The sequence below is a fragment of the Apus apus genome, chromosome 19 (assembly GCF_020740795.1).
Source record: "Apus apus isolate bApuApu2 chromosome 19, bApuApu2.pri.cur, whole genome shotgun sequence".
Classification (NCBI taxonomy): Eukaryota; Metazoa; Chordata; class Aves; order Apodiformes; family Apodidae; genus Apus; species Apus apus.
In genome coordinates, this window is record NC_067300.1 from 6,972,782 (window position 1) to 6,995,357 (window position 22,576).

The window sequence follows — 22,576 nt, forward strand, 5'->3', positions numbered from 1 at the left end:
CTTTTGTGTCCAGTGCAATCCATAAAACATGGATTAATGGGAATCAGCAAATAAAGGAGCATGTGGAGGGATGCAGGGAGGATGTCTTGGGAGGGAAGGCAGGAGGGAGGTGGCAGGTCCAGAGGGGAGGAGAAGGTGGCTGAGCAGATTCAGAGGACTTCCTGGCAGGATCTGCTCCAGTTATTGTTCTGCAGTCCCCAATTCAGGACATTTCCTGAGCTAGTGTTGCTGCAATGTGGGGTCTTTTGTTCCTGGGGGATCCCAAGAAGTTAGAAAAGGGGGAGTTGTGAATTTGACTGAAATGGCTGGGCATTTTTGTTTGGGTTTTTTGTTTGTTTAGATGACATACATCATTTCTGCACCTGCAAACAAGCAAACAAACCACCAGCCATAAGATAAAGTAACAAGTGGCCATCCAAAGGAAGGGCATGTTTTTCACTAGGTTGTAAATTAAATCCCCCCCCCCAATGTGGCTTGTTTCCCCTCTCCCATCCCAAAAAGGAAGGTGATACTTGGGTTAAGAAATGCTGGAGATTGCCAGGAACTCCGTCCCACTCTTGCTCCTTGGTGATCAGTGGGAGATCACAGCTGGTTTCCAGGGACCCTATGTGCAACCCAGAACAGAAGTGCCCCTTTTGGAGGAAAAATGTTCCCTCTTGCAGACTCCTCAGCTCCAAAACATTCCAAAATGTGCTAAAGGGGCAGCAGGAACACTAAACCTTACTCCTTTTGCAGTTCCTCAGAGCAGGAGCAGGGCCAGAGAGATGAGTGAGAGAGGGAAAGCAGCAGGTTTCTGGGCACCTGCCTTGGATCGTGACCTTCCCTGGGAGAGCAGGACCATCTCTGGAGCTCTCCCCTCCACCACATGGGAAGATGCCTCCCACCCCGGGAGGAAGGCACGACTGGACTCCAACCATCAATCATGTCCTGCTGGGAAGGGTTTGTATGGGTTGTGGGAATCCTGGTGGGGTTCCTTTTTTTTTTTTTCAAAGCCTCCTGCAATAACAGCAGCCGTTGCACAGCTTCCTTTCTAGATAACCTTTTTCCTGCTGCCCAACATGCTTATCTGCTGCAGACAGACTGGCAAGATGAACCGGAAAGCTGATACCTTATCTTTCCTTCTCAAGGAGCTTAGTTAAGAGCTGGAATGTGTTGCGATGGTAAGTGATTGTTAAAATCCAAGTGAGGTATATGGACCTCAGGACAGGTCCTCCTGGGAGGGGGCACCTAGTCAAAAAGGAGACTTGCAGGACTACAGCCTTTCTGGGCTTTTCCATCTTTTATCTGCCAAAAAGAGGCATCACCTAAAACCTAAAGTGTTTGTTTAAAACCAAAAGGCATAGGCTGAGTTTCTCACTAATCTATGAGTTAATGCTGCAGGCTGCTCCCTGCTCCTCAAGGATCACTGTGTCCCCATGATACAGCTTTATCTGTGTCTCAGTTTACTCCTTGCAGGAAATATACTGCTGGGGATTGGCCCTGCAAAGGGAGCAGCAAGAGTTAACAGGCAGCGTGTGATATCGCACGGCAAGTGTTCCTCGCTCACCCTTTAATCTGTCCTGGTGTGGGAAGCAGGGAGATGCTAATATATCCACAAAGGTAAATGGGATTTGAGAGCTATTGGGCTAATTGAAATGAACGGGGCTCGGCTCCTCAGACAGCCTGGTATGATGAAATGAGACCTCTCCAGGGACATGGAAGTCCAGCAGAGCTTCAGCACTTCACTTTATTTCAGCCACTGCAAGTGGCAGCTACAGCAGCAGCGATTGCAGGCACTGGGGTTTGAGCACCGTGACAGCAGAGGGGCCAGGGAAGACCAGTGTGATGTCCATGACAGCTGCTGAGGAGGGGCAAGACAGACTTATTTTGGTCCTGCCCTAGGTGGAAAAACAGCTGGTGGTGCTGGGTGCCAGCCTGGACAGAGCATGCTGCAACAAAAGCTGGGGTGCTCTCCCTCCTCATAGGCAGCACAGTGCACCCAGGGTGTAGGAGGGGGAAAAGGGGAACAGGCAAAACCATGTGGGATCAACCCCACAGCAGTGGGTAAGAGCTCCAGGTGTGAGTGTCTGGATCCCAGTGCACAGACCAGTGAGCAATGGGTGCTTGTGTGCATGCAAGGGGTCCCTGCACCACCACTGAGGGCCAGGCTTAGATCTGGGGATGGCTTTTGCTGCCCCAGCCACTCTTGCATGGTAGTTGCTAGAGAAACTGTACGTTGGCGATGCATGCTGCCACCATGGGCTGCTGCATCTGAAAGTTAATCTGTTCCACATCACTGCCTGCTTTTCCACAGTGATGCTTAAGGAATCACCATGCCAGAGCAGACCTCAGCCTGGCTGTGTGATGATGCCAAGTGCCTCAGTGGAAAGGCAGGTGACCCTGTGGCAGCAAGGATAGGACACCATGCTTTCTGGGAGAGCTGATGTGTCCCCTGAGGCTTTTCATTCCTTGCAAAACTCTTGCCATTTAGGCACTGCGATCTGTGTTTGCAAGGTCCTCCAAATTCTCTTTGCATCTTACAAGATCCTTGGCTCCATCCCTTCGGGCAGCAGCAGGACACCAGCCCCACTCACAGCCTTTTTGGGGGTTACAGAGAGGACCCTACAGGGAAGCAGGACTGACAACAAAGCCTATGAGACTAATTTTTCTCCTCATGATGTGATTTGATTATGCTGATGGGGAATGGGGCTGGGATAGTGGTTACATCCTGGCATAACTGCCCAATGCTGTATGCCCCTGCCCCAGCCCTCCTTGCTTAATTCCTGTAGGGCAGCTCTCATGTTTTGGGGATCTTGCAGCTCCAGTGCCCTCCGTCCATCCTTGCTGGGTGCAGAGACCATCAGGATGAGGCTGGGCTGCCCTGCAGATACAGCGAGGCCCAGAGGCACCCAGCTCTGGCTGCAGCCCCCACCCAGCTCAGCAGTTGTCCCTGTCAATGTAAAAAGTAGGAATGGGGAGATCCATCTGAGCTGCTCGGTGTCTGTGTCTTGTGATCCTGAAACCCAAGAGCCCCCCCTGACTCAGCAGGTTATTAATAACCCCCTGGCTGTGCTCCTGCTGCAGTGCCTGCCAGCCCTGGCAGGGCCTGGCTCTCCTCCATGGCCAGGAGAGATGCACACCCCAGGCAAGGTCAGGGGCTCCTTCTCACCAGCCCCCACACCCCATCCCCACCCACGAGGGGGTTTCTCTTTCTGAGCCCAGCGTGCAGAATTGTCACTGCCCTTGATGGGCAGCACAGCTGGGGAAGGGGGCTGGAGCTGGGGAAGGGGCAGCACTAACCTCCTCACCTCTACCCGGGGCTGCCCCAGCACCTTGCTCTGCTTCCTGTGCCTAGACAGGCCACTTGGGCTCCCATCACCGATGTGGCTGTTTCCATCACGTGTGGTTCCATCCCTTCTCTCCCTGTTGCTCTCATCTCCTTCTGTTCCCTCACTTCCCTCCCAGGGCTCTCCTCCTCTTTTCCCAGCCCCTCCAGCTTTCTCACCCCCATATCCCAACACACACCCCCCCCATCTTGACCCTGCAGCAGCGAAGGGGTTTGACTCCACCACACCAGGCAAAATCCTCTTCTCACCCGGCGGAGCATCTACCCGACGCCTTGGAACACGGGGCAGCAGGAAAGCTGAGCAGGTAAGCTGAGCTCTGCCCCCCGAACACGGGGGCGATGCGGGGGTGGGAGCTGCGAGCTGCCAGATCCCGGCCCGCAGGACGCAGCCCTCGGGAGCCTCCCGGGGACCGGGGGGGTTGGCTGCCCGGGGATGGGGGAGCCCGGGCAGGAGCCCGCCCGCCGCCCGCTCCCAGGCTGGATTTGTCGCTCCCTCTAGTGGGGACACAGGAAGACGTCGCCGCATCCCGGGATCCCGCATCCCGGGATCCCGCATCCCGGGAACCGCGGGGCTGCTGCCACCCGGGGCAGGGATGCCCGAGTAGTGTCACAGCTTGTGCCCGCGTTATTCCCTGTGCCCGCGTTATTCCCTGTGCCAGAGTTATTTCCTGTGCCCTCGTTATTCCCGCGGGGAGCGGTGCCCTCTGCGTTGTGCCCCGCGCCACGTGAAATCCCCGTGGGAAGTTGCACCCCGTGCCTTGCAGCTGTTCCCGAAGGACTCCCCAGCGGGGCAGGGGGAATGAAGGGCCTTTGGCAGCTGGATCTTTTGGGGCTGAGGCTGCGTCTTCCTGAGCAGAGCCACCGAGCACCCACTGAAATATTTAGGAATTGTGTTAATAATTAAAGGAGAGACTGAGCTCAAAAGGCGCTCGGTGTGATCTCACGAGACAGAAGGGACAAATCTAGTAATGAGGAAAAACTGCTTGCTAAAGCAGGGCATTATTTCATAAATTCTCCAAGAATCCTGCAGCTCTGGAGACATTCCAAACAACGGCCTTTGCTTGGGGGCTCTGGAAGTGGATCTTGCAGCCCCAGTTCAGCACAAGTTCCTGTTTCTGTCTCTGCACGCGTGTGGGATTCACACACTGGCCGGGCTGAGTTAATCCCATTGCAGATCAAAAGCCCTGCCAGTCAGGGACAGCCAAAGCCTGTTTGCTTACAGCAAGGGCTGCATTTCTACCAAAATCACTTATTCTCATCAGCTTCATCACACTCAGAAGCAGCTGATAGTTCCCTTTGGCGGGGTGAAGGGAGATATTTTTGAACTGTGAAACAACAGCTGGCTGACAGCACATGGAGAGGAGGAATCAGATGGTCGTGATTGAAGGCTGGAACTATGAACCCAAATGTGTCCATGAACTGACATTCCTGCCACATCTGTGGTCATTATGAGGGCTTCAAGATAGGAAACAAAATTACGTGTTAGTTTAAATCTGGCCTGCATGTTAGGCATTGCAAAATCAATTACTTTAAAGTACCATAAAGCTCCTTCCATGAATTTGAAGAAACTATGGATTTGCCTATCCTTGTTTTCCGTTTTGGGGAGGCTTCTCCCTCTTTGTCAGTGCAGGTCTTGTGGCTGACTCCAGCCTCAAATATTTGGCAGAGCCAAAGCAGGCTGTGGTTTTCATGACTGGAAGGACTAGAGTGAATGAAATGGCATTTTCAGAGGAGAGTGGGGTTTGTTGCTAAAATATCCAGATCAGCTCTGCAGAGGTTTGGCTCTGGTGTTGTTTAGGACAACTGATGATCTTCAGCTCTAGAATGGAAGAAGACTGAGATCTATTTGTGTAACCCAGTGATCTGCTTATCAATTGTCATAGAAGTCAGACAGGTTGATCTCACACAGGCATGTGTTGCCTTTTTCAGAAATACTCCTTGTGTTTTCAGAGATGCCTTCTAGGACCCTCCATCAACTAACTGGATTCCCGGCTGTGTCTTAATTATATATAATTTTTTTTCTAACTTCTTTGAGAAAAGGGGCTTTGACAGAGCAAACAAAGGTGCTAACTAGGAAAGCAGGTGCTCCTGGCACTGTTTGTGTGTTCTGGGAGAGAGTGTTGCATTGAAAACACAGGTCTTTGCCTGGCAAAACTTTAGTACTTGCACCTCCCTCTCCCTATTTTCTCCTCTTTTCTGAGTGTGCTAAAGGCTCAGCATGTCACCAACAATCTTGGAAGTCTTCTGAAGAACACAAACTGTCACACTATGAGAAAGATGCATGGTGCTGCTTGATTTTGCTTGAACCTCTTTGCTATTTATGCAACCAAGGCTGCGTGAGGACTTCAAAGCAGACATAGTAAGACAGAGTTTGGGCTTTAAAAGCTGCCCTAAGAACAGCCTTGCTAGCTTCTGAACAACACAGCCAAAGGAAAAATCACCAAGCAGAAGCAGTAGTCTTGTTTTGCAGTTACACACAAGGAAAAACTGAAGTCATGGCTGCTGAAGTGCCTCCAAAATACTTGCAGTATCAGGCAACTGGTATTTGGTTCTCATTGCAGGCAAAGCTGAGTGCTAAAACCAGCTGAAAGCAATTCACATCTTATTGGAAGAATAGTTTCTTCCTTTTAATCAGCTCTGTTTTAAATGATTTCCTTTTTTAGTGCCTTAAATAGTCATTTTGGTTTGTCCTTCAGGCAGCCAGCATTTGCTCACAAAGAATGGTGTGGGTCTGCAGACTTTAAAAGGACAAACAATAGTCTGGCAAATATAAATGCTTCAATGGCATCATTTTTATCCAGAGCCTGACTCCCACGGGCCACAAAGGATTCAAGTGGAAGAACAGCTTCTACCTGATCCAGCAGCTACAAGGGGAAAACAACCTAACTACTTGAATTTGCTTTCACCTGGGAAATTGGGGGAGTAAAAGAAAAAATGGGGGGAGAATAGCAAAGAAGACCACAGCTGGGGGCACCCAGTCTCTTCTGCAGTAGGGAGGAACTGGAGTTGGTGGCTTTGTCTTGCCTTGATTTGGTGAAGAGTGAGAATGAGATCATCTTAATTTTTTTGCACCCACCTGTACGGTAAATCTTTGTACGTGTCATGGTTCAGCAATCTCGAGGCCAGAGGTGGATTTGACACCCTGTGAGCTGGTCAGCTGTTCCACAAATACTGGGGAAAAACCTGAGAAACTCTACAAACAGCTCTGAAAGCAGAGCTATCCTAACTTCATTGTGTGACACCAGATACTCCCAGCAGGTGCCAGAGGGGACCATGACATCAGTTAGTTTGAGTGAGCACAGTGTTAGGAGTCTTTGCTTTCCCTAATCATGTTGAACCCAGTTTGGAGTAGAGACCAAGATTCCTGGGTTTTCATATTCTTTCCCCATTCCCAGTATTTCATACTCTATTTCAGCCTAGAGAGGTGAGAGGCTCCAGCTTCCCCTCTCATCAGAACACCTCTCTACTCTTCTCAAAAACAACTTTATGAAAACGTCTCTATTGATATCAGGTCTTAAATAAGAGAGGGATGAAATGTTTTATATTAGACCTCTTTTTGAGGTCTAGTTTTCAAACATTTCCGTGTATTTGGATAAAACAGCATCATAGATGGGATTACAGAGAACTGTCAGAGCTACTCAAGTCTTCTCTCCCACCTCTCATGTATGAAATTTTGGGTCCTAGGGCTCTGCTCACTTTGTTGCAACTTCAATTTCCCTGTAGCTGTCTCAGATGAGCTAAAGAAGTCAGTGCAGGAGAGACAACTGGATTTTCATGTTTTAGGGCATAAACCAGCTCCTACCTCATGGGATTAGGAGGCATGTTCTCCCATGGACAAGTTACTCTACAGCTGTCCACTGTGTGTTTCTTCTGCAGGAGCTGACCTTGGGCTGCTGTCTGAGTTAAATGGAAAACTAGAAGGACCATGACCTGACCTGTTAAGGTAAATGCATATTTTGTGTGTGCTGATGGATGGGGAACAGAGCAGGGTCCATTTGCTTTTTCCAAAGGGATTCTGGAGTTTTGTGAGTGCCTGTGAGGGCAGTAAGGCTCTGTCTTGCACTGCAGGCTGAGCAAAGTGATCCAAAAAGGGCACAAGAGCATTTAGCCTTCAGTCCCCTCCACTGTGAATCACCCAGCACGATGCAAGCCATGCTGAGGGATTTATAGATTCAGAACAACTTTTTGAGGAATCTGTAGAATATAATAGTAATTATATTATTTCTAGGAAGCCTTAGGCCACAAGACATTTCTGTAGATGCAAATTCTGCACTAGGGCTGTTAGCCCTCTGCAATGGATATTTTCTATTTGACAGGATTTTTCATTAGTGGAAGGATGAAGCACACAGCAGGGTTTCTGCTCTCACTTGGAATTAATCCTGGGAAGAGGAAGCAGGACTATTCCTGCAGCAAAAGAGTTTGACTCTCTTGTCCAGGGGATAATTAGCCCAGCTCTCTGGAAGAGGTAAAAAATCAGAGTAGGTGAGCAGTCCTTATAGAATGGATCATGTATAGAGCTGTGCACTGAACTTCATCCAAGTGAAACCTGTTTATCAATCTCTGCCCAAATCATTTCTTGCTGTTGACACTCCTCCCTCACAGCCTCTTGCAGGTCTAATCCCACCAGCTCTCATCTTAGACCAGTTGTTTTGGTCTTCATACAGACAGGTGCAAGGTGGTGCAGGTCTTCTGAAGAGCAGCACAGGAATTCATCACCTTATGCCAAGGTTTGACGATGTCCCCATGGACCAGGATGTTGTGGAGCCACACTCTTCCCTTTGGTGGTAGGGACAGACCATGTCCTTTCATTATTGTGCCCAGCTCTGAACAGAGAAGAGAAGCCAAGCCCCAGTGCAGCCCTGAGCCAAGAGACTTGCAAAGCTTTGTAGAGCTGGCCCTGGCACACTGTTGGGCACAGGTGGAAAAGCTGTAAGTTTGTGGGGGCTACAGTGTACACATCTGGTAATGAATGTAGAATTGCCTTTAATTTGTTTACTCTGGCCTTTTGATCTCCACAACAGGTTGCATTAGTTTTTTCTTTAATTGGCACATCTATTCCCTTGGCCTTGGATTGTTGCCTTGGAGATGCACAAGAGACCTTTGGAGAACTGCTTATTACAGCAGCAGGTGTGCACAACACTGACCTGGAGAAGCATGAGTCACCTGCTATGGTTTGGGTTGTAGGTGGCTACATGAGTCACTGAAAGTGAGGGGATCCCACACTGTCTGGTCTCCTGAAGCCTCTGGGTGCTTGTTGTTATTATGCATCAAGAGCAGGCTGTACAAAATGGTCCAGTTTCTTCCTCCTCAGCTGACACGGGCTGCGAAGCAGCATGGTGCTGCAGAGTAGGGTGGCTGAATATGAAAACCAGCAGCTGCATTCAGAGGCCCTCCTCAGAAATCTGGCTGGCCTGGAGCTTCTCTCATGGAGGGCAGTGAGGTTTGTATGGGCAGGAAGCAAGTTAGAAGAGCTGTTTGTGTGTGCGTGCATGTGTGTACTTGTCTGACCAATGGAGAAAGAAAAACTAAACACACCAGACTAACACCCCAGCTGCCTGAGTTGGTGTGAGTGGGAGTTTCCCAATGTCAGGAAGGAGGGTGGGCTCCTGCACACAAGTCGCTCTGTGGAGAGAAGCAGAGGCCATTGGCCTGCTGTGTCTAGACAGAAAAAACATGCTGCAGAAAGATGAGATGAGACACCAAAGAGGCAGGAGTAGAGTGTAATACTTTGATATCCAGAAAAGGAGGGGATCTGACAACCAGATGATGGTTTTCAGCGGCGCTGGTGTCTCTTGGTAGCTCAGTGCCTGGCAACTTCCATAGCAGTGCAGATCAACTGTAGGAACATCACATATGGTCCAGAAAGCTGTTCATGCATTTCCTCCCTCTGCACTACTCGATACTGTTTGAGATCAGATTATACCCCTCATGAGCAGCGATCTAGGTGCTAGGCCTTATGCTTTTCCTGTAACCTGGGGAGAGGTGGGGACTGCTCCTCCTCAAGTGCTGCCCGTGCCAGGGAAATGTACTGCAAAATCCCTCTAAAGCCACCTTCCCTTCATGGGCAAGGACATGCCAGGGTGACAGCACATGACTGGTGACCCATGAATAAGCTACAGTGCACTTGCAAGAGGCCAGCACATACACAGGTGCTTGTCCCTCATGTAGTACATATATGTGGACATACGTATTTTATATATACATATATGATATGTGTGCCATTATTGCAAACTGCTGCACAGTCCCTAAGAAATAAATGCATGCATACCTGCCTTTCATGACAAAACGTCACACTGATTGACACCCATGGGAGTTTGTTACAAGACAGGGAAGGAGAATTAAAGGGAAAATGGTCCATGTGCCAGGAGACCACATCTCCCAAGCTATGAAAGATCCCCTGGGCAGAGGAACTGCACTTCATAGCAACTTCTGCACCATCTTCAGTACCAATGCCTTGCCAGAAACGCTGCTCACATCGTGTCAACCTGAAGCTCTGCTGGGCCTGAGCAGGGATCACATTTGCCTCGTTAGCCATTTTATGGCTTGGTAGAGGTTTTTTTTTTGCGACAGGAGCGACGGCCTTGCTCTGCTGCGCGAATTTCAATCACCATTAATGAGAGAACAAATTAAAAGGTGTTTCTGAAGCCCTCGCAAGGGGCAGCTCCTCCAGGTCGCCTTTGAAGCCACTGCCCATGAAGCCAAGCAAGGCTGAATTCACTGCTATTTTCTAGCCCAGCTGGTGCTGGACAGAAATCCCCACGGCCCTGCCCTTGCCCGAACCGGGGTCACCGCAGCAAGGAGCCAAAAACTTGAGGGAAAAGCCCCCGGTACCCCTGGGAGGCGGCTTCCCCAGCAGGAGTCGGGGCGGCTGCAGGGGGATGAACCCCCCAGCCATGGCCGCTTCAGCACCGGGGGGCTGCAGCCCGGCGGCTCGAGGGCCGGCAGGACGCGGGGTGCGTGTGGTGGCTCCGGTGCACCCCGCTCCTCCTGCTGCCTGCGGGAGGGAGCGGGCGACCCGGGAGGCTGCCCCGGCTTCAGCCCGCCCTGCTTGGCTCTGAGCAAAAAATCTCCCTCGGAGGGCCGCCCAGGCGCTTCCTCGGGATCTGTGCGGTGGAGAGAGCAGGTCTGGGGCTACAGACACCCGCCATAGCCCCCCAGCACACCCCCATAACCCCCCCGCACACCCCCATAGCCCCCCAGCACACATCACATCCCCCCCCCCCCCCCCAGTTTCTCCTCCCTCCATCTCGGGCCGCCCCTGCGCTGCCGGCGGGGCCCTGCAGGCGGCGCTGTGCGGAGGGCGGCGGCGCCCTCGCTCGCGGGATTGACAGGCCGGGCCGGGGGAGGAGGGGGAGGAGGAGGAGGAGGAGGGAGAGGCAGCGAGAGCTCGTATCGCCCCGCATCCCGCCGCCGCGCAATCCGCCGCCATCCGCCGCGCCCCGCGCCCATCGCCCCTCCGCACCCGGCTCCCCAGGCACTCCCGGCTCCCCACCACCACCACAGGTGGGTATCGGGGGCCGGCGGCGGCCGCGGATATTTGGGGCGGTGAGTGGGGCCCGGGGTGGGGGGGGGGGGGGGGAGGAGGAGGAGAGGAGGAGGAAGGGGGGAGGGAGAGGGAAGGTGGGACATGGCAGCCCTAAAATGGAGCCGGAGCCAGGGGCTGCGGCAGCTCGCGGCCTCCGGGCACGGCTCGGCGGGGGCTGGGGAAGGCGGCGGCGCAGCCCGGGCGGCTCCCCTGGGCCGGGGGCCTGGTAGCGGGGAGGGGCTGGGACGGTTGTGGGGGCGCCCCCCCCGTCCCCCCATCTTGGGCTGTTGTGTTGTGTTTATTGTGCGACCACCCGCGTCTCCCCGTCCCCCCCTGCGGGGATGGAGGCGCCAGAGGCAGCGGCGGGGCCTGCCCGGGCCCATCCCCCGGTGAGGGCCTTGCGGGGGCCGCCCCGGCTTGGGGCCCGTTGTGCGGGCTCCTGCCCCCAGGCCCCGGGGGAGGCCTGCAGGGTGGGGGTCCCTGGGTGCGGCGGGGGGAGCTACCCCCGCCCAGCTCCCCGGCCGGGCTGCAGCCCGGCTTGGGGGCGAGGGAAAGCGGGGTGGGGGGTGTGTGTGGGTGGGGGGGGGCTCTCCGCCGCAAAGGCAGGTTGTTTTTCTTCCTCGTCTCGGAGTGTGGCACAAAGATATTTTTGTCGCTACGTGTATGTGTGTCTCAGCAAAACAAGGAGTGGGGGGGCGAGGGGGGGGGGTGGCATCCAGAAGGCTCGGTCGGTTTGTTATTGTGCCCGAGCCTACAAAAGGGTTGCTGAGGCCGAAAGCTTGAAATGCGGCGGGGGGTGTGCGGGGGAGCGAGGATGGAGTTTGTGCGCTTTGCTGCTGGGCGAGCTTGTTGGGTACGTTTGAAAAGGTGGGGTTGTTTTTTTTTTTGTTTTTTTTTGGGGGGGGCAAGCAGTATTTAATCTCTTTGTGGGAGCAGATGTGCTGCAAGCTGGGGGGAAAACCCTGTTGCGGGTCCTGGGACACATGTGCTGGGGGGGGGGGGAAGGAGGGAGGGTGGTTTGTTTAGTAGTGTTGGTTGTGAACCAGGAGGGTTTTTCCCTTAGGCTGGTGACGAAAACCCCCAGATCCCCGAAATTAAAACTGGAGAAGGTGGTTTGCATGATCTGGCATTTGTGGGGTTTGTTAGGAAAGTTGTTTTGTTTCCGTCTTCTGAACCATGCAAAGCGTGAGCTACTCTTTTGAGTATCGGCTCGTCAAATATTTGTATATTGACGTTACTGGTGCTCGGGGTGATAACATAATAAATATAAATGTTTAGGACTTTAGTAGTTTTGTTTCTTTCTAGGAACAGGAATTAAGTATAAGCAGTGTCTGCTTAGGGGGAAGGCATCCCGCCCCTTCCAGAGCTAAATCGGGGGTTATAGTGGAAGTTTTGTTTCTGTTAAACGTCGTCTTGCAGATGCAAATGGAGCCTCTGCTGGAATGGGCCCTGTAGTGATGCATAAATAGCTGGACCCTGCCTTGGAGAGCCTGAGTTGGGAGAATCGGCTCCTGATGAGCAGATTTCTCAGATATAAACTGGCAAGGATGTTAACTTTGCACCTGCCTTTTCCACATCCAGTTGGCACTGGGGTATTTAAAAGTGCTCCCAGGGTAGGGACTGGGGAGTAAAGTCACATGGAAGAGGTAGAGATGAGGCAGATTGAGACCATGTTCTGAATACAGAATTTAGAGGATGGAAAGTGATGGTTTTAGGATTGTTTTGGCCTGAAGAGTTGGAATATCTACCTGCACTTTGCACTTCAAATGAAGAATTGTAAATGGGCCTGGGTTTTATCAGGAGCGCACCTGGGGTCCCCAGATACTACTTCTTTCAGGACTGTTGTCCAAGAGGTTCTTCCTGGTTAGCAGCGTCTGTTTTGGGGATATGATAAGTAAGACCTGTCCTATGTGACCTCTTTGAAATGGGCTGGTACTTTTCTTTTTGCAGTTAAAAAGTTCTGATTGAAAATCATGCTCAGACAAATCACAAATACTGTTTGAGATTGCTGAAGGTTTTGGAGGGGGGTGTTTTTATTTTGCTGTGTTTTTTTTTTAAAATCACATTTCCAAAAGCCAGTTGAAATATATCTGCTGCTAGCTGCATTTTTATTTTGTCCTTAATTTGATATGCACATTGAATATAAGTGGATTCTTTTTTTTCGTTTTTTGGTCTGATCTGCTTTTCTACACGGCTTGAGTAGACCAGATGTCACACATTTTAGAAAGTTTTCTACAGTTTTCACTTATAAGAAAATGCATTTCTACATGATTTGAGCAGATACCTTTCCTTTAAAAAAAAAAAAAAGTAGTAAACCCACAAACTTTATGTAGGTTTCCGAAGTTATTATCTGGTGCCTTGCTAAGTTGTTTTTTTCTAAGTTCTGAGAATTTTTATTTAGTGCATTTTTTTGATGAACTGTGGGTTTTTTTTCTTTTGCTGTGTGTGCATGAGAGCCCAACAGTGAAACTCGGCTAACTGGCTGCAGTTTCAAAAGTAAGCAAATAGTCCACACAAATGCTGGAGAGGAGATGCAGGGTTTAGAATTATTTTTGTTTTCATAAATATGAATAATGTCCCTAAATAATTCTTATTAAATAATTTAACTTGATAGTGACACTTTATTAAAGCCTTTTATTAAAGCTTGGTGTGAAACCTAACTTCAAAGACTAATTTACTTGAACAACCTCCTTCTAAAAGTGGAGGTGGCTTTAGAGTCTGTATTTGTCTTGTGCCTGATGCAGAGTGTCCTGGTATCTGGCTGGTTGATGGTGTAAAGACAAATCATGCTTAGTCCTTGTCTGTGTAGTACTGATGCTTTTGGAAGCACCTGGTTCCTCTCCTGCAGAATATGGCACCTGAGATGTAACTGGGAAAATCAGGACCATGGTTTGGTCTGGCTTACAGTTGGCCTCAGCCTTCATTACAGAATTACCTGCCTGTTTAAGACTCAAAAGTGTTGGTTGCTCAAGGACTTCATTGTGTTCACCTGAGTAATTGAAAATACTTAAGGACAAGCTGGGCTAACCTTAAGTGCTGCTGCACTGAAAATAATAGCAAGCAGTTTTATTTTTTTCTTCTATGATGATAGTCCTTACAAAGAGATTTTGCTGTAGTGGCACTTCCATTTTTAATCGTGTATTTTCTGTCTGTAGGAATAGAAGCAACATGAACAGGAGAAACTGACTTAATACTGGATGATAACTGTCGGGGAGGGGGAGAGGATTTGTTCCAAGGGTTGGATTTTGCTGGTGAACCCCCTCCTCTTTCCTAGATTCCTCATTTATTCTGCAGCTTGGCAGTGAGTGTGTTGTCTCAGTAATCAAGCCTTGCTCCCTTCAGCTAATCATGCCTTGTAAATGGGTTTTGTTTTTCATGTGGCACTGACTCATTCTACTAATAGGTCGATAATTTCACAGCTCCTTATCACTAGTTTGTCATTTGGAGCAGAAGAAATACAATTGTGAGTCTGTCAGGTAAATGTTGGGGGGAGTGCAGCTCTCACAGAACCGATTTTTCTCACTGTTGAAATAAAGTGGCTTCGTTAGAAAAGTCAAGACGGTGTAGCCTGAAAAGCATCTCCCAAAAGTGAGGATAGAAGGTGTTTTTGAGGTGTTAAAAGGTGTATGTGCGGTTCTGCAGGGGGTCTTTGTACTTACAAAGTGCAGTGATGTATTTTGTTTCCAAATACTACCAGGAAAGTGTTGTTACACTGGAGGGGGCAAAGAGCTCACCAAGAGACTGCAGGAATTAATTTGTGGAGGGCTGGTAAAAACAATCACACCTTGAGTGAAAGGGAAGAGGTAAAGGCCAGATTTAAAACTTGCAAAAATGAAAGGTGAAGGTGAGGTAGGCTTACCTGTGAAGAAAAACAGGAAAAATACCAGAAAGAAAGTGAGGGCTTGCGAGTATCTGGCCAAGAGGACTACTCTGTTGGACTGTAGTACCTCAGATGTCCACAGGGTTGGGAGCATCCTCACTAGCCTTTGGATTTCAGGTGAGCAGCAGGTTAGAGGAGCAAACTATATAGTATTTGCCGAGGTTGCACCCTCTTGGAACAGGCTTGGTGGAGGAATCCTTCCTAGGTAGCTGTTGAGACATTTTGGATAGGAATTGTAGTGAAGTTGCTGCAAGGAATGAATAGAGACAGATGTAAAGAGCTTGCACTGGGACTTTGCCTCCCACAGGCACTCTCTGTGTGGGATTATAGTGATATTTTTTGGAATAATTCTGCTGTGGGGTAGGTTCTACAGCTCTTCCTACCTGTATGTGGGTTGGGAGCCCGTACAAAAGCCTTGACTGTTCTTGTTCAGAGTTTGGAGTAGGCTGTGAGGCAGGCAGGGGAGTAGGGACATGCTCAAGAAATGCTGCTTCATGGCTGGAATTGTGTGAAGTATGGTTTTATCTTTTTCTGAAATAACTTTCTGAAATCAAGCTCCCACCTAGCAATTAGACAGCAAAAATCATCATTTAGGAGCAGATTCACGAGATCTGGGTGTTATTACAATGTTATTGTTCTGCATCTGAGCAAAACGGTACCTTTAGTGATGCGTGTGATCCTGTTACAGTTAAAGGGGTGGTTGATTTAGGAGGTGTCCAGAAAGTCCTCTGGAACAGGGCTTCGTGCTGTTCCTGGCCTCACTGACTCAGAGAGTGGTTTTCAGCCCCAGAAAGTAGGAGATGAAGGGTCTGTTTCTTGCTCTGCCGTTCAGCATAGCTGCAGAGTTCTGCAGTATCATTTTCCTGTCTGGAATCTCGAAGTGATGACACTTACACACCTTGTCAGTTGCGTGCTGCAAATATCTATGTAAATGAAAGCATCTGTGAAATGTTTTCACTTCCTGTCCACCTTCACTTAGTTCAGATGTCCCATGCACAGTATGAGTCGCCTAGCTCCCCAGAAAAGCTACCTAAAGCTCCTGCCTTCAGAGTACTCAACCACACTGCATGTAATGGTACCTTACCCCTTTGTACCCATGTCCTTTTCCCATCAGTTTCCCATTAGGAATTAATCTGTAGCACAGATAGCTCCTGTGAGTAGGGTTCCTGTAAGAAGGGTTGCTATGACATAATGCATTGCCCTAGTGTTGTTATAATTGGGGAACCTGGAGGAATACTTCCTTGGATGCTTCGGTATCTGCAGTGATTATGAACTGCAGGCTTATCTGAAGTGCTTGTAATCTTATTAATGCTTTGAACCGGCTGCATCAGTCTTGATGGCTGTGGGAAATTGGAAAAATCTGATAGAGAAAGATCTATTAATCTCTTGCCAGGGCAGCTTTGTACCCTGCAGTGTGTGTTGGTGCTGGGCTGTCTGGCTGTAAAGCTGCCTGCCAGAGGAGCTCCCATCAGTGCCTTGGGGAGGAACAGAACTTGGGGGATCTGCTCAGAAAAGGTGTACAGGAACCTCTCCCTGTGTGTCTAGTGAGGGATCATCACTTACTGCCTGCTGATCAATATAATTGGGTTTTATCTCCAGTCTTTCTCTTTATAAATATAACCTTTTGTGCATAACCTGAGTGGGAGTTGAGGCCCTGCAGCCTGAGAGTGCAGAGAGGTGTTACGGAAGCCCACATCTGATAGTGAGGCTCATTGGCCCAAGGAACACCCACCTGTCCGTTCCAGTGTGACCTTTCCTGAGCCTGCATAGAAAACAGAGCAGCTTAGTCAAGAGCTGATGGCATTTGTGTGGAGAGAGCTGTATCTCTTCCTGAAAAAGGAACTGTTAACCCTCAAGACTGCCTGCTTTGCTCTGATTTTCATCTGTTGCAGCTGTGACATCTCTGATTTCCTCTCTGCCTGATTGCAATAAAACTGATGTTCACTGCTGAGGGATGGAGTAAATTGCTGAGCTTGGGACCAGGTAAAAGATTTGTGAAATGTTTGTGACTTCAGTGGAAGAATTTTTGTGGTTGTGCCTCAGAATGCATCTGTTCTCTGGCATTAGGTGATTGTCATCCTTCCACTTGTCCTTGCCCTGGCTGTGCAGGGCTCTCGAAGGTGAGCTGCTTCTAACAACCTGGGGGCATATATCTAGATTCTGGAGCTGATAGCACGGGCATTTCACCTGTGCCACTCTTGCTGTATCTGACCTCAGTTATGTATGTATCATTACTTTTGTGACTTGAAAGTCTGGGTAGCAGAGGTGTCAGGACTAAGGGAATTTCACGACCTTAAAATGCAGAGGTGTTTGGTTTAGTTGTTAGTGATGGAAACATCTTGGCCTTGAACTGTCTGTCCTGCGACCTGGTGTGATGGCCTGAGCAGAACTGGGTCCACTTTGGTCATCAGTGGACAGCTTCTTCCACTAGAAGAGGTTGTTCTAGATACAGCAGATGCTGCTGCAATCCATTCCCTCCTTGTTTGATTCATCTTTACAACTTGCTCCTTGGAGATAAAGAGGTACATTTTCTTTGAGGTCCTGGCAGTGCAGGTTTGGGTGGCTGAGGCAGAAAGCTGAGCTCTGGGATATCTAGCACTGCCTACATTGTTACTCGAGCAGACTGGTTCTGTGCCTTGGTTACCCAGCCTGTGAAATAGGGCTGATAGTACCAGCCCTGTTACCTGTCAGGAGATCCCTACCAGCTATTCAGGCTGTTGTTGTTGCTCAGATACCTAAATGCCCAGTTTATGTTACAGTTCAGCTGAATGTTGCCAGGAGCTTTCTGAACCTGAGCAGGGCAAAGTGGAAGGCAGAATCTCTTTGGAGGCTGTAGGTAGCTCTGGGCCTTGATTTTGGAGGAGCCAGAGCTTAACTACAACTCTTTAAGGGTAAAGATTTGCATTTGACTATGAGCCTTCCTTTGTGCAGGCAGCTCGTGGGGATCACTTGGTCGCTTCGGTTGGGGACTGGATTTGTTGAAGCCACAGGTGGTTCTTGATGAACTGAGCTGCTCTATTCTCTGTGGATTTTGCCTCTGAAATGTGAAGCAGCAAAGTAACACACTCCTTTACTTGTGTTGTCTCTTGCTGCAGAAATGTCTACAGCAAGTCAGGGTTTCTGAGCCTGGCAAGGTTTATAGATAGGGGCATCGGAGTCAGTTTGTGCTGGGGCTTGTCTCATTTAACACCTGGATGAGAGGGCAGTGAGTGTGATGTTGGTAGTTGGTGCTTTGTCAGATAGCTTGCTGCCTCCCTGCAGTAATGAGTTCCTGATTCTGAGGGGAATTAAAGTCCTGCAGTGCTTCCTCTTGCATTAGAAGTACAGTTACTCCTTCCTGACAAGCTGACACTGAGGGGTTACAGCATGATGGGATAGATGGGCAGAAAACAGGCTCCATTTCTCTGGAGGGCCGCTGTAGGTAGACACTCCTTTCAAGAAAATTATTTGCTGCACACCTTGGGTTTTCTGCTGCTTGAAAACAAGGGGGATTTTCATGAGCACAGGGTCTTGTAAGTACTTTCTGTGGGCTGTGGACCAGTTTTCTGGCTGGATTTTTTTTTTTCCATGCCATAGTCTTGCATAGTCAGGATGAAGTAATCTTATCTTTGTCTATATCCTCAGTTACTGTAGGTCAGGGCTTCTTTTCAGGGTGTGGCATTGTCTGACCAGCCCTTACAGAAAGGACCACAGAACTCACTGTTTTTGTGTAAATACAGTTGAGTTCTTCTCTAGACTCCAGTCTGCCGTGTCTATTTTACAGTACACTACAAATCGACCATTTCTAGCTGCCAGTCTCTGCTGCCAGCCTTCCCAGCTCTGGGAAAGCTGTTTAGCAGAGAGGTGAGACTTTTTATTTCACCTGCCAAACCTGAGATTGTGGAGAGCTGTCTTCTCTAGAACTGTGCAGTGGTTCTGTAACAGTAGTTGCGATTCCCACCCAGGTGGTACATTTATCAGAGGGGCCACCAGGTGAGCTTGGTGAAGACAGAGCTGAGAACATGAGGTCAGTTCATCTTAACAGGACGTGCCCTGTCTGGTCCCCCTGCTGTCATGTTTTATCTCTGCTTGTACAGCTCCATGCCAGAGAGTTGGAGACAGATACACTGTCCAGAAGGCTCAGCCTTTCCTCTTTGTGGTTCTGCTGCATGTCTCAAACCCGGGGTTTGTGAGGCTTGGTCATGGGGCTGGCCAGCGGGCAGGTCTTTTGGCAGACAGCCTCCTACACTATTACTCAGCTAGCAGCATACCTCTGCAGTAAATCATGAGAGATGTGATCTTGGTCTCCCATTCCCTGGTTTTACAAGGAGAGGAGGTTCATGGGAGATGCAGAGAAAAGCTGGAATTGTGCAGAAATAAAAGAACCAGTACCTGCCAAGTATACCTGTTCAGCTAAGCAAGGAGGGTTCCTCTTGTGAGCCCGGAGCCGTCTGTGCTACAGGATGTCTGTCTTTTCTCTGCACTGCAGACTGGTGACTTCTCCCTGTCTGGCAAGCCTTGGTGCCACATGCAGGACCCTACAGGCCCTTTGTTCAGGTGTACCAACAAATCTTGGCAGCTCCCTTTGGAAACGGTGCAACAGAATGACAGCAAATGGCTTATTGTGGCCTGGACTCTTTTTACAGCCTCTGCTCCTCTTCATTGATCTTACTTACTTTGTACTTCAATGTTGATGTTCTCCTGTTGCTCCTCTCTGTACTAAGCAGTTTGTCCTAGGAACTGAATACTGTCCTCCCTGCTTAGGCCGATGATCCCTGCCTGGCCCAAGCAGAACTTCTACAGGATCTAACTGCATCTGGCACCAAACCCCTAGGGCAGCTGGTCACACTGTGTCACCAAAACTCTTCCAATGACAGCCAGTGGTGTATTTTATTGCTGAGGCAGGTGGTGATCATTTCACAAAGAGGTGATTCTTGGTGGGCAGTGTTACAGGAGAAGTGGTGGGATCTTCTTGTTGATAGATAAATGTTTGGCTATGTAAAGTACCAGCAAAATTAACTGTGTATTCAAATAAGAGTAAACATCACTAATCTACTGTAAAACTATACTATGTTTTTTAAAAGGTTTCATGTTACCAGTAACGCTAGAAACCACAGTAGAATTCAGTTTAACATCAACTCTAAATACTTCTTGCTTATTTTGCTTTTGCAACCTGTGAGTTTCTGACCAATTTGTATAAAATTTCAGGTAAAATCTCCCTGCTTCTGGAGAGAAGCCTTTTCACTGCTAATTTCCATCTTCTTTGTTTTGTGTTCATGACTGCTGCTGTGAAGTGAGCAAAGGAGTGAAGGTCTGCAGTGGTCTCTGGTCCTTTGCCCCAGTGGTTGTGCTCAGTTCAGAGCTCAGTGGTGTGTGTGTAGCTGAAGTGATTCCTTTTAGTGTGTGTGTTACCTTTTATAAGTCTATTTGCCCTGCTTAGTTAAGGCTGGCTAACTTCCAGGTATTCAAGCTCCATTGAAGTCTTGTGAATAAAACAGCAGCACAGCCTCCTTCATCCATAGATTTACAAAGAGCTTTGCAGACAAAGCTCTTGTGGATGAGTCTTTTGTGGATGAGGCTTGGAGTAAACTGGTCTAGTGGGAGATGTTCCTGCTCATGGCAGGGTGGTTGGAACTAGGTGATCTCTAAGGTCCCTTCCAAACCAAACCATTCCATGATTCTATGACAATTCCGTTTGTCAGGAGTCTCACCTTTCCACTCTGTTTTCAGCTCAGGGGTTTCCAGTTGTCATTAGTGCTGGCAACTCAAGGTTTCCATTTGGCTCTTTTTTTGCAGGGTAGTCTTCCTATGCTCTGCAGATCCCAGCTGTAGCTCCGAGACTTGTGTGCTCTGGCACTTGACATGTTACTGTTGCTCTGGATTTTAACATAGCACTTTTAACAGGCAGTTAGGGTCAATACCCACACGTGGACAGCAGGACTCCTGGCTAGTGAAGCTCTCTGCCCAGGAAGCGGTTCTGGTGCAGTTATTGTACCCTAGGGCCCCTGATGTAACTGGTCATACTGCAGTATTTTCTGGTGCCTCTGAGACACTCAGTATTTTGCACTCTGGTGCTGTTCCTGGATATTACAGGAGACCTTGCTAGTCCTGAGAAATGGAAGAGCTAAGCTCCACGCTAAAACTGATCACAAACCTTCCCCCAAAGATCTCTATAAACCCAGAGAGAAACCTTGTGCAAATGCTGGTGATTGATTTTTTGATTCTCGGTAACGGGATAATTCTCTGGGGCCAGCTATTAGACCTGGGGACCCTGAGCACAAGTCAGAGGCTTACCAAGACTGTCAGTTTTCAGTTGTCAGCATTGGTCAGCATGTGCTTCCTGGTTCTAGCCCACCTAATACGAAGCATGCAGGCTGGTAGGCTTGATTTTTATCAGAAATGGCTTCATTCTGCAAGACTGGAAGGCCTTGATGATCCCTGCCTGGATTCCGTGCTTGACTGCATGGTGAGAAAAGAGTTCAGTGTTGCGGCAACCTTGGGAGGCTTGGTGACCTTTCTGAAGTGCTTTGGGTGCTGAGTGACCCCTCTGGTCACTTCACCCATGGACTAGCTCAGATCTGCAGCTGGCTGCTGTCAGGGCAGGCAGGCACCAAGCCCCTGCTTGTGGGATGGCTCCGAGGGGGCTTGATGCCTCCACAGCTCTTTGCACAGTGACTGTGTGGAAGTTGCCTCACCTCTCCATGGACTTGTTCTCCCCTTTGGAGCCCACAGGTAACACGGAGACAAAGCTGTGGTTTACGTTTTTCAGTTTCAAAGCATTGAAGGAGTTCGAAGTAAATTTTGCGTATCCAGCCAACAGTTGTGGCTGTCCCAGAAAGTTTGACAAGGGGCTTTATCCTGACATGTCCCCATCTCCTCTGCTCTGAAGTGGTTGTTTATTCCTCCCGCGTCCTTTTAATGATATCAGATGTAATGAAGAGGCAGCTGAGACCCAGTTACATAACTGGTTGTCAGGGTTTCTCTTTGGCAGCGTTACCCTGCGTGCTGTTTGCTGACTTTCAGGAACTTGGGGGTTTTCTGTTAACCAGCTAAGCCCTGAACCTGGTATTGTAGGGCTTGTTTTTGTTTTGGTTTTTGTTGTGTGTGTGTGTTTTTTTTTTCTTCTTAGTGCCTACTAATTTTGTCTGTTTGGGTTTTTTTAAACCTAAAAGTGGATTTTATTGCTTAGGATTGTGTGAGGTTGATACAGGCTTGACATGGTTCCCTCTGCAGGGCTCAATATACCTGTGCAAGCAGAGGGCTGTGCTTGTGCTAGCACAGCTGAGGGCTGGTGTGTGGCAGCTGTTTGCTCTCGTCTGGGGCTCCCCACAACTCTGCCAGATCAAACAGGTCATTGTTCTTAGTCTGTCTTCTACATCCCTGCCAAGTTTGTGCTAATCAGTTTTTTTTTTCTTCCTTTCTCTTTCATTTCTGTCCTACTAATAAAATACAGTGGAAATGGGCAAGTGAGGGAGGAACTTTTGTTTTCTTCGGCACATGGTGATCATCTGAGCAAAGACCCAACCAGACTGGAGCCAAAGATTTGTTTGCTACTCTTGCAGGACAAGGCAGAATGTCAGCCAGCTCTGTTGCCTCCATAAGCCCCATGTGGTGGTCCAGGTTTACTGGTCAGATACTTGCCCCCTGACAGCAGTCTTTAGATGGGCTTGGCTTGACTAGGTGCAGATGGCAGTACATCCTCAAACTGGTTGTATCCAACATGTTTGTGGCCTCTGTTTATTTTGTTGTGACGGACTAATCCTCTTACCTGGAAACCATGTTTGATAAGGTCATGGATGTTGTGGCCGCTGGTAGTACAGTTTCTTTCAGAAAGATTTGATTCCTGACTGTGTTTGAAATGTGCTTT

At 49.1% G+C, this 22,576-nt stretch overlaps 1 protein-coding gene and 1 long non-coding RNA gene across 12 annotated transcripts in view; both read left to right on the plus strand.

Annotated features, from left to right (window-relative positions):
• Positions 1 to 769: 769 nt before the first annotated feature.
• LOC127392675 (uncharacterized) lies at positions 770 to 9,595 on the plus strand. 2 transcript variants are annotated; one of them, XR_007891315.1, is made up of 6 exons: positions 770 to 939; positions 1,023 to 1,160; positions 3,445 to 3,630; positions 7,202 to 7,268; positions 7,994 to 8,254; positions 8,347 to 9,595. It is a non-coding gene; the product is annotated as an uncharacterized LOC127392675 (long non-coding RNA). The 2 variants fall into 2 exon arrangements; XR_007891314.1 differs by having other exon boundaries at positions 775 to 939; positions 3,527 to 3,630.
• Positions 9,596 to 10,700: 1,105 nt separating this feature from the next.
• The window catches only part of PRRC2B (proline rich coiled-coil 2B), a 46,675-nt gene continuing 34,799 nt past the window's right edge, over positions 10,701 to 22,576 (plus strand). For 9 of the 10 annotated variants that reach the window (XM_051636379.1, XM_051636384.1, XM_051636383.1 and 6 more), the window contains exon 1: positions 10,701 to 10,828. The gene's annotated coding sequence lies outside the window, so the exon portion shown is untranslated. Of the gene's footprint in view, positions 10,871 to 22,576 lie in introns of all 10 variants that reach the window. The other variant, XM_051636381.1, reaches the window with a different exon arrangement.